The sequence below is a fragment of the Ochlerotatus camptorhynchus genome, unplaced genomic scaffold, assembly GCF_037179485.1.
Source record: "Ochlerotatus camptorhynchus isolate MF236.1 unplaced genomic scaffold, CSIRO-AGI_Acam_v1.1 ptg000525l, whole genome shotgun sequence".
NCBI classification, from domain to species: domain Eukaryota; kingdom Metazoa; phylum Arthropoda; class Insecta; order Diptera; family Culicidae; genus Ochlerotatus; species Ochlerotatus camptorhynchus.
This window is the reverse complement of record NW_027041009.1, coordinates 172,124-184,099: the sequence shown is the minus strand read 5'-3', so window position 1 is coordinate 184,099 and position 11,976 is coordinate 172,124. Positions and strand designations below refer to the sequence as shown.

At 38.6% G+C, this 11,976-nt stretch overlaps 2 pseudogenes; one reads left to right on the top strand and one right to left on the bottom strand.

Moving 5' to 3' along the window:
- Positions 1–229: 229 nt before the first annotated feature.
- LOC135712964 (uncharacterized) lies at positions 230–1,562 on the top strand (annotated as a pseudogene).
- Positions 1,563–1,738: 176 nt separating this feature from the next.
- On the bottom strand, positions 1,739–2,720 carry LOC135712967 (uncharacterized; annotated as a pseudogene).
- Between the last annotated feature and the right edge of the window lie 9,256 nt (positions 2,721–11,976).

Below are 11,976 nucleotides of genomic sequence, written 5' to 3'. Positions count from 1 at the left end.
CTATTTGATAAAATTCAAGTTCTGCATAAAAATTCTTATTTCCTAAGTCATTTCTAATATAGTTCAATATTATGGTGAGTAATAGGGCAATAGGTTATTGTTGTTTTCAAAATGAGTAAAAACAACTTTGCGTGCATTTGTTGTTATTTTCGTTTCTAACAATTATTCATCGTTATCGTGGATCGTAATACTAGAAATATCTACGTGTAATGTAAAAAAAACTCCAATAATGGATTCGGAAATGGAGGAGTGAGCGTTTTTATTTAGATTCAGCTTTGATTGTTTAATCAATGTTTGGATTTTTCAGTTCCTATGAGAGTGAAGAACATTTGGACGAGGAAGAAGAGAACGACCCAGATCCGCTGAAGACTGAAGAGAATACGGGAATCTACAACCTTGAGCTTCCTTACGACCAGCTGGGATTGTGGCCGATGAATGACGATGTCGAGGAGGGCGATGATTCCAACGGTGAAGTAGAGGAAAAATCTGGTGAAGAATAAGTTTTTTCGTTCATTGGAATATTCTGCCGTCGACTGTATCGCAGCCAGCAACACCCAAAAGAGACAAACAGAGCTTTTGTGAATGGTAATTCAGTGAACGAAATTCTGGAATCAATTTGGGTCCAAGCCAAAAACTTAATGGATCGACAAGTCACGTTCGAGAATAACGTTCCCAGTTGGGTGGAGAAAACTGAACCTGAGTTTGTAACTCTGCAAGACGATGTAAATATAAAACTGTATGCAGTTAGTGTTCTGACACCCCGGCTGCTGACGAACTGGCGAGACAAATGTGTCAAAATATTTGTCTATGCCTATTCATCGAAGGTGGAAACAGCCGGGCAGTACCACCAGGTAACAAAAAAAATATTGGTGCCACAAAATCCTGACCGAGCGGGTGCCCATTCAACAAGGGATGATGCTGCGTTGGCTGATGAGCTACGCCGAAGTCATTGCCACCTCGAGGGCCATCAGAGCTCATGGCTACTATGGGCCAATACAATAAATTCTTCACCAGCTCATAAGCAGGAGGATTTGAAGAAAGCGGAATCTCCGCCTATCGAGCTTTCGAAGTATTTTCGATGGGCTGCTGTGTCTGATTCAGCTCGTTTACAATCACTTCACCGAGGAATGGTTGTAGCTCGGACATCGAATAGTGCCTGGTGTCGCGAACTAGACGATCAGGGCTATTCTGCGCGGCGTGTGAGGTGAGTGACAGTGAAGTGATGGTGAAGTGACAATTGTCACCTCGGGTGAGGTGACTCTCCATTTGATTTGCACGGAGAGTCACCTCAGCCGAGGTGACAATTGTCACTTCACAAGTGAGAGCGTGTCACCTCACCTCACACGCCGCGCAGAATAGGCCTGGATGTGAAGACCGAAGTTTCTCTCGGAATTTCAATTCTCCAAGGAGTAATGCAAAAACTGGAGGCCATGACTTTTCGGGGTCATCCTGAGTCAGAGCTTTTCAGTGCGGTGGAATCTGCCACCCAACCGGAAGAATCAAGCTTGAGTCACTCCTTGGCAGAAAAAGTCATGGATTGCACTGATATCGATCATGCGTAGTAGTGATACGTAGAGAAAGGCATTTTTGTGAATTCGTTTTTTAGTTCGTTTTTGTTGTATGAATTAAAATGATTTCGTTATCTTTGTTTTCATTTCGTTTTTTCGGCTTTAAGAAAAATGGAACAATAAACGTTTTAATCAAGCTGATTTACAGTTTTATGGTTTTCTTCGAAAGTTTAGCTGGGAAATACATTAAAATCCATATATTTTGGGTCCTGAGCTAAGCTCTTTTCCGGAAGAAATACACCCCCAGACATGTACCCACAATTTTCGAAAATATTGCGGCACGGATACACTTTGAAATAATTCATGGCTTCACAAACTTCCCCAAGTATTGACGCATTTTGTTGGTGGTATCTTCGAAGGTGCTTCTTAATTATCCCGAATATGATTTCAATGGGATTAAAAAAGGACAGTACGCAGGTAGGAATATGGAGATGATACCAACAGATCTCAAGTAACGGATAATGTGTGGATCGCAGTGGATGCGTGCACCATCTAGAATCCAGATTGAGTGAACTCCTGGACGAGATTATTGTTCAACGCAAACCTACGGCAGCAGTCAAAAAAATTAAGCCTGTTAAAAGTTCCTTCCGTCCAAAAACTATCCAGCATTCCACCCAATCCAAGAAAACATAGAAGTGAAACTCTAGACTTTCTATAAAATTCTCCTTGGTAGATCAGTTTTTGTCCGATCACCCCATACCCCTTCCTGCGTAACATGTCCTTGTTATCGAATGACACTTCGTCCAGAAACACTAAATTATACAAATCCCACCGAATTGCGAGCAATTCCTGAACGAATCTAATTATCTCATCGTCTCGTATTTGCATTGCCCGCCTTTCAATAATTTTCCAGCTAACTCTGGCTTCATGTAGGATGGTACAAATCGACGAAACGCTTATCGAAATTTGAAAATAGTGTTGAAATCTCTGTTTGACTTCATCGAGAAACAGGATTGGTTCGATCCGGTAGAGATTCACTAGCTGTTCTCTCTTTTTTAAACAGAATTTTTTTGTTAATCCATTCACGGTGTTTCCTTCTGAACACTCCATGACGTTCGTATCGTCCAAACCAATCGTAGATGGTAGAAATTGAAACACTGTATTACAACTGGCATGCTGGCGCCGGACGTTATGTATAATAGGATTAACCATTTTAAACCGACATTGAACGTAAAATCTTCTGGTTCTATAGCATTTTCCTCTACATTTTCAAATAGCAAACTCGTTTTGTGTGATGAACTGGGAACAAACAAAAATATATTTACAAATGAAAGCAGATTATAAACAAATAATATCATGACCGAACTGTCATGGGTACAAATATCGTGATGACAGTTAATTCGGGTGTGAGTCTCACGTCGCGTGTCTCACACGCGCGTTCCGATTTAGTGGGCGCGCGACAATATTTCAAATAAAAATAACTGAGAAATGATCAGAACTTACCGAACAGATTTTATTATTTAGTCTTATGTTGCTTAAAAATAGTCGAAAAGCTGTTTTTATGATTTCAGTTATTCCTTTTTTATGTTGATGTCTTTTCCATATTCCTTGGACGCTAGGATTCCCTGCATCATAGCTGCATCCATCCTGTTACGCAGTTTAGTTTTGTTTAGGGTGATCGACGAAAACATCCTTTCAACTGCCGCTGAGGAGTGTGACAATGCAAGTAGGGGTAGGGGTATAGCGATTTCGCCATTCACCTCGCGGAATTCGTCGTCTGGGGTTCGTTTTATTTTTGAGATTGTTTGAGTCAATGCCCTACCTCAAAAACCTGGCAATGGTTTACGAGAATCATATCATCCATATTGATACGTTTCCCGATTTGATTTACAAGCGCTATGTAGAAGTACATCGCCATTGTTCTGAAGTGATGAACATCCTCAAGCTTGATGCTATTGGGTGACAAAACATCATCCAAATATTTTTGTACGCCAGTACCCATATAAACCTTTTCCACGGTAGTTTCTGAGTTGCAAAATTAACGAACCCAGGTCTTCAAGCTTCGCAATGTAGTCTGGTCTCATAAAATTATCGAGGATTTCTTTCAGCAAACGTACTAGCTCATAATTGAGTCGGAATATTTAAGGCACTTCCGACTGGAACAAGCGGTTTAGTTTGCTAACTTTTGGTAGAACAAATTCCAAAAACCTCAAGCAAAGCTCCTTGATGGGGTTCTCCAAGATACCTCTGATTTCTTTCATCTTCTCGGCATCAAGTCCACATTCAAATTAGTATAATTTAAGAATACTCTGAGAGCTGGAAGTCTTTCTAGCATCCGTTTCACTACCTGCTCTAATGACAACCAGCGTGTGGCAGCCGGGTGGAGCATTTTCAATGGTTTCAAGTCCATAGTTGCTTGAAGCTGTTCAAATTTCGAAAACAATTTTGTTTATTTTATGCTAAATTTCAGGAACCAACTGGTAAAAATCTGTACAAAAACTGTATTAAGTTTCAAATATCTGTATAATGTCTGTAGTCTGTATTGGGTATGTACGAAACTTCAAATATCTGTATAAATACAGACATATCTGTATATCTGGCACCGCTGTTTTTGGGCACTACTATAAATCCTCTACTTAGCGATCTTGTTGTAGAAAGTCATGTAGATTTGTTTACGTCAGTTCAAAGTGTTGGCGTAGCGAAGTTGGTAGTGTCAAGATTTGCCAATGCGGTCGTCTCGAGTTCGAGTCCAGTTTTTGGTGCAGGGTAATAATTTGTTGGTATGTGTGCTTTATTAAACTAATTTGAAATAATTTGATTCGCAGTAAAATACATTCAATTAATCCTCCCATCATATAAAAAGCAAACAATATTTAACCCGGCTTCAACATCAAGCTGTGTAGTGATTATTGGATAATCGGGAAATGGTTGAATAAGCACCTTTCAAGTTCACACACAACTAAACAACAGAATAACAGCTGTATAGAAGCGTAAATGGATATGCAATAAGAGCTTGCCACAACCATTCCAACAGCCATAAGTAGCTGACTAAGTTCACCAGATTTGCTTGTATATAGAGGTTGAGTGAAGGCTACCTCATATCGTATAGCATTTGAATACAAGTTGAGGCTGTATAAATGAAATGAGCAAAGCGTTTACATTGTGAAAATTGTTAGTTGGGGTAACGTCGCATTTCGATGAAATATGAACACAACTACTATACATTTGGCCAGTTGGGCCAGAATGATGGACATCGAACTTAGCCGACAGGTATCGTATCCGAAAAATGTAATAGAGCTTTTGTGCATGTATATTTTTTTACATCAGTTCAAAGTGTTGGTGTAGCTAAGTTGGTAGTGTCAAGGTTTGCCAATGCGGTTGTCTCGAGTTCGATTCCAGGGTCCGGTGCAGGGTAAATAATGTGGTGGTGTGCTTTTATAACTAACTTCAATAAATTTTCTTCACAGCAAATAAACTCAATAAATTGCTTCAACAAAAAAAACGTGAACAATATTTAACCCGGCTCAACGGCGCCGGTGGTGCAGTGGTAAGCATGATTACCTCTCACCCCAGCAGGCCTGGGTTCAATCCCAGTCGGCGCCGCCGGGATGTTCTGAGGCATAACATCTCTGATCACGCCTTCCTTCGGAAGGGAAGTAAAGCCGTCGGTCCCCGGTTCATGAGTTGATGGGTCGATAGGTAGGGTCCAGGTGTGGGAGCTGCCTTCCTGGCACGTCGGTAGCATTGGTGCTCAGCACGGAAAACAAGATCGACGGAAAAAACAAACCAAAGGAAAAAAAAAAAAAAATTAACCCGGCTTCAAGAGAAAGCTGTGTAGTGATTATTAGATAACCGGGAAAGAGTTGAATAAGAGCCTTGCAAGTTCACACACAACTAAACAGCAGGATAACAGCTGTATAGAAGCGTTAATGGGTATGCAATAAGAGCTTGTCCCAGCCGTCCCAATAGCCATAAGTAGCTGACTAAGTTCCCCAGATTTGCTTATATAAAGGTTGATTAATGGTTTCCTCATATCTTATAACGTTTGAATGCAGCTTAAGGCTGTATGAATGAAATGAGAGAAGCATTTACATTGTGAAAATGGTTAGTTGTGATGTCTTTGAAAAATTCAATATTTCCTAAAACTTGGAAAGCCTCTTTTTTAGTGCCTATTTTCAAATCTGGCACGAAATCTGACATCCGAATTTACCGTGGAATTGCCATTATTTCTTGCATTGCAAAACTATCATTATTATAATTATCATTGACATTATTTCTCATCGCACAGAATCTACAGCAATATTCTTACAACTAAATTTGTATGCGCCCTTTAGACCTCTTAGAACTCGAAAGTTATTCTATGAAACCACATGCAAAACAAATTACGCAAAAATGGTCCCATCAATCAAATAATGCGCCTGTATAACATAAATTGCCAAGAAATTGACAACACTATGTCCAAAAACCAAATAAAAACTCGACTAAGAAGAAATAGAAATAATGAAAATAATGTAAGTAGCTGGCTATAACATGTATACGACATTTGCTTGACGAAATAAATAAATAAATACATTATTTGTTGGCAGTTAGTTAAATATGATTCAAGCCTTTTCAGTAGTCCTGACTCAATTCCAATTGCAATTTTTTGCAATTTAAAGAGTAGCAATGCGGTCATTTTCCTCGCTAAAGTCTGTTGTAGCATCGATATGAAAGCATCCATAAATCAATGTACAAGATAATGTCTTAACATCAAATTGCTTTAAATACTTGAAACATTCAAAACTCAGAAACACCAGAAATTAGTTTTCATCCAGAAGTCCCTTGCATATCATCATTTCCTTAGAAGCTAAAGCTGTAGTTCAAATGAACCTAGCCAAGTTCAATCACTTCAAATTAATTTATTGCAAAACTCTTCTGTCTCGAAACATGGTCAATAAACTATGTCATCTTCACCATGCAGCAAAGGCAAAAGTTTATTCTCATAATCGATTGGGCGAGACGTACTTCGATCTCTCTACTCACGCCTCTACGCCTCGGCGCAACGTTCCCATGACGCACAGACAAACATACGTAACTTCTCGCGGAAAACAAGCTTGCTCGCTGATTTGCAAACAATGTTGCATGCAAGAAAAACCGAATATATAGAAACGTCAAAGTGATCCGATGCCAGCGCTGCGGCGAGTAGTTCGAGGAAACGATAACATTCAAACCAATCGTTAAATGCGCAAACGATGATCCAGAATGAAGAGTTACGTCTGATTGTATGTGATTCTAGCTTACACATCAATACAGAACCGTTCTTGAGTACTGTACGCTTCAGGCATATAATTAAACAGTAAATAAGCCGAGTAACTCCAAGTATCTACCTCCATTATTCCATCATTATTCCACGATAATTACGTACGTCAGATTTTTGCCAGATTTTAGGATAGGCACTAGAAATGAGCTTTTTAAATTTTTGGGAAAGTTCTGGATTCCAGTGACATATTGAAAACCCAAAACAATGGAGCAGTGCTAGCATAGAGGTAACTCTAAGACTAGAAGGTCCCGAAGAAACGTGCTCAACTTTTTGGCTCAGCTCTGGTACTCTCTTCGGTCCCAAGCTAATTGATTCACCCCTCGAAACATAGGAAAAACCACTAACCCCTCATTTTATCTGTCAAACTTTCATAGCGAATCAAAACAAACATTGTGTAGTACTAGAATTTAGACTAGAACGGGATACGTTAATCGTTTGCTTGGGACCAATAGGCTAGTCAAGTAGTGAGCCAATTAAAAATCGTTAGTTTCGTATTGATTGTTGGTGCTAGTGCGTCTACTTTTTTAAAAGCCTGCTAAATATCCTGCACTTGAAGTTGATTGACGCCAATGTCCCTTCAACATTGTGGATAAAAATGCAATTTTTTTACAGTTTTTTCTGAGCTATCGCAATAGATTACAGCTTTTTCTGAGTTATCGCCGACGTTTTCGTCAAGATGCATGATTGATGGAAAATTGTCAGATTTTAATATGATTTTTACGTAATTAAATAAATTGTTCGGACAGGACTTTATTTCAAGTTCAGTTTTTGAATTATGTATATTCTTCAAATGCATTACTGATGGCTAAATTCTGTTGATCGCATATGCTTTTTGTTTTTTGATTTTTCAAGTTTTTTTTATTTGTTATGCCAGACTGGATTTGTTGTGTTTCAGTAACATTTTTTTTTTCTTCAAAGGCATTTCTTTGGAAATTATTTTTGTTAAATTTTTTTCCTATATTCCTAAAAAATAATTTCCAACTGACACTCTCTAAGTTAAATTTTATTTTTTCGAAGTTTGTTAATTTGGACGACTTTTTGGCTCACTCAATCATTGTCCGAATTGTATCCACCGTAGATATCTCATTCTGGATTCCGAACCACATCATCAACAATCCATACTCATTCTCCATACATTTTGTCAGCCTATTGAGGATAATCTTTGCCAAGAGTTTTCCAAGTGAATCTAGCGAGCATATCCAAGTTACCCAAGTGATATGTTGACAAAAGTTACACCCTGGTCATGGGGATGACTCAAATATATTTTTTGGTATTAAATGTATGTACGCTTTGTTACCATAACTATCACTTTCAGGCGGGTTTAACCCTAGAAATTACTGTTAAAATTAATTATATCCTTCGTACCCACTTGCCCCAGTGTACTTTATAGGTGGGACTATTGAAAATTCGTACTTGAACTGCCCTCTTTTCAAGGGAGACAATTTTCTAGAACCCACCAGTATGACCACCTTTTTATATCCTCTCTTTTGATTATAATCGTGCTTATAAATAGGTGGTCGTAGTGGTGAGTTGTGGAAAATGGTCTCTATTAATAACCACGCTTTTACCCCGCAATGTGGATAGATCAACTCTTTCGTGGTACTTTACGGAATGTAAGATCTACCACCGATTCATAGTCCTGACTACTTCAAACTAGGGAAACAGGATTGTTTTTTTATTCAAAGGAACACATGTTAGTCCTTCTTACTTTTTATGCCTTGTTGATAGTGACAAGACTCGGATTTTTCCACCGAGGATGATCTTGAAACAAGGGAAAAAAAATAATTAGTTAGTCTTTATATATGTTATTCCTAATCTTCTATTCGTTGTTCCCTAGTTTAAAGTGGTTAAGACTAAGGTTAAACGGCGCCGGTGGTGTAGTGGTAAGCGTGATTACCTCTCACCCCAGCAGGCCTGGGTTCAATACCAGTCGGCGCCGCCGGGATGTTCTGAGGCATAACATCTCTGATCACGCCTTCCTTCGCTTCGGATGGGAAGTAAAGCCGTTGGTCCCCGGTTCATGAGTTGATGGGTCGATAGGTAGGGTCCAGGTGTGGGAGCTGCCTTCCTGGCACGTCGGTAGCATTGGTGCTCAGCACGGAAAACAAGATCAACGGAAAAAACAAACCAAAGGAAAAAAAAAAGACTAAGGTTCTGATGCATGGTCATTATCGGTGCCATTGCTTAATGTTGTTGCTAAGGAATCTAATTTTGACTGACAAAGGGCGTGCCTTTGGAGGGTGTTCACTCTCCGAAGGGTATAAAAAGCGGGACCTTTAAATTATAATCGATTCTTGCGATAAAGACAACTGTATCAAAACCGAAGTAGTCAATAGTGCTTGATTATTGCGACATGCACCAGTGTCGTTTTCGTTTTTGCTACACTACACCTTTCTCGTGTCACTTTTCAGATAGACCAATGTAACAAATGTAAACAAATCGAGTTAAGCGATACAAACTATTGCTCTTCTATCATTGTAAAAACATCCATCCAAATTTACTTTCATTTATTCAAGATAATCATGGATCAAAAATTGTCCAATGTACAGTTTGACATGATATGATTGTTACTTCGGTCATTCGGACTGCCTAACATGATTGGTGCTCATTTTCCAAAGGCGGGGCCAATCTAAAATTAGGTACTATACTCTGAAATCTGTGAAAGGGAAGCTAGTATCATGTAGACAAAACGTCCAATGTAACACTCATTGATTATGTCATTGAGAAAATTCGTCCAATTTAACATGTCCGATGTACAACTCGACTGGTCAAAACGTCCTATGTGGTTTTTTCTATGGTGTAGCATGAAATTCAAAGTAAAATTGTGAATTTACCTTTTCTTCTGAATTTTCAACGTTATTATACACTGACTACATTGAAAATAGTATTGCAAAATGTATTGTTTTTAAACAGTCAAAATAATAATCTGTCGAACTTCAACATCGATTTTCTCAAAATGGTGGATATGTTACATTGGTCTATTTGAAAAGTGACGCGAGCTTTGTAGTGTAAGCACCAATAAGCGCGAGTCATTGACAGCTCATGATCATTTGTTTGTAAACAAAGGTGCAACCGATAGCTACACCCCGATTTTTTTTCGGCGTTCGGCGGTGTATAGCACGAGGTGTAGCACCGGTATAGCTACACAGCAAAAACGAAAACGACATAAATGTAGTAAATATGACAAGCTAATAGTAAATAAAATGATGAATATAAACATAGCAGAATAAGTAGACAGATTGGTTGAAATTAAATTTGACAAATTTTAGCATGGTGAAATAATTTAAGAGGAACCTTACACGCAGAAAAAATATTTTAAACGTAATAATATTTGACGTAAAATCAATAAGAATCTAATTTTTTTGGGGTGCAAAAAGAAATCATTATTGTTTCAACAATCCAGTATTTTTTTTCCTCAATAACCATGGATTGTTAAGTCAAAAAGAAAATCTTTTCGAATTTACATGAGCTTTCATGGTTTTGACGTAAGCAGGAAAAAAACAGAAAATTGATTATATTTAGCAACTGCAGCTCGAACTGCAACATAATTACTTACCTCAATGTTTTTTTTTTGTTCAATGCAAACAATTTTCTGTCCGTGTACGTACGCGGTAAGAAAAAAGTAGAAGGGTCTGTGCCTAGGGGCACGAACGGAAGCTTGACGTAGGACCGCTAGTGGACGGAACAAATGTGAACATTTACTTCTTTTAATTGATCAATCATCAATTATCTTAACTCTTTCCATTTTTTATTTGTAAGCGTATCAAATTTGTAGAATTTATTTCAAAGAGAAAGTTGATGAAGAGAATCCAAGGGACCGTCAACTTGAGTATTTTCGATATGACTTTAAAAGGTGTATTTTGAATTTTTTAGATTTGTGCATTTTGGTATTAAAGTGTATTCAATTCACCCCTCACAGGATTTCCTTCCGAATCACATGAATGGACGGGGTGGAAAGTATCATTTGTGTACATCGAATTCGATTTTTAAGTCTGTGTTAGGGAATGTGCTGTTTTCAGACATTCGGTGATAATTTTGATCACCATTGCAACAGTTGGACATTTGGTATTTTTCAATAGTGACCTATTGACAATTAACTAAGTGTTCATTTTAGCAGATTGGTAGATAAATTTCCAATCGTTTGGCTTGTTTAGAATTAAAATGTATTTGCTATTGGTCGAAACCTGACCTCTTTTCGTAATGCTGTGCATTTTGATTTTTTGAAATTGCGTGGATTCTATAGATCCTGTGGAGATCTATCTAGCCCTAGTGTATGTGTTGGTAGAGGGAAAAATGTAAACTTTGCGGGAGACGATGTCTTAACACTCGAAAGCAATTTTGTGAAATATGAAGTAAAACAAATCCTAGCTAGTTCTGCATGATATTTTGTTTGATTTTATTTATTTGTAAAGTCGCCGGAAAATACCAGCTGGCGATTTGTTTTTTTATGATAAGTCCACAAACAGGCTGCTTTTTCATGGTATACAGTGTGATAATTCAATAATTAATAAATTATCTCAACATTTAGTGGCAAACCATTCATAAACTTTGGTAACATGCAAAAAATCTTATAATCCACATTAAATTTCATATGTAAGCGCCGATTGAAACAATCTTTTCGACGTCACTACAAGGGTGATTGATTAAACGAAAGAAACGAATCGTGCGGAATGCAAGCCGAGGAAAAACTAATTGCACTACTATAGACAGGTTGAGCATTGATTGCGGGAACTGATGACCTTGACTAATGTCCAAATAATACTCTTTAACAAATTTTTGGTGGCCCGGAAAAGGACCGTTATGTAGTGATGGTTGAGTAATTCTGAGCTGGGTGTTCAACACGGATGAGGCTGTCGAGCTGTATGTCATTTGGAGCGAGGGTGACACGCTTGGCATAGATGACCGACCCGCAGCGACTCACGAAGAGCTACTGATTCCGATCCATAGCATAGCGGTGCAGCTTCTTCCTCCTTTGATGGTTGCTTATGTGGGCTCTGCAGCTCGCTGCTTGCAGGCCGCCTTTCGTTGTTACTGGAGAACAATTTTCAACGCCACACGCCGAAAGCACTGCTACTGCTGCTACTAATTTCGACGACCGAACACCACCACACAGTGGTGTGGTCGTTGGGAGCGTGTGGTTCTGAGTATGGCGATGAGTGTGCAAAATAT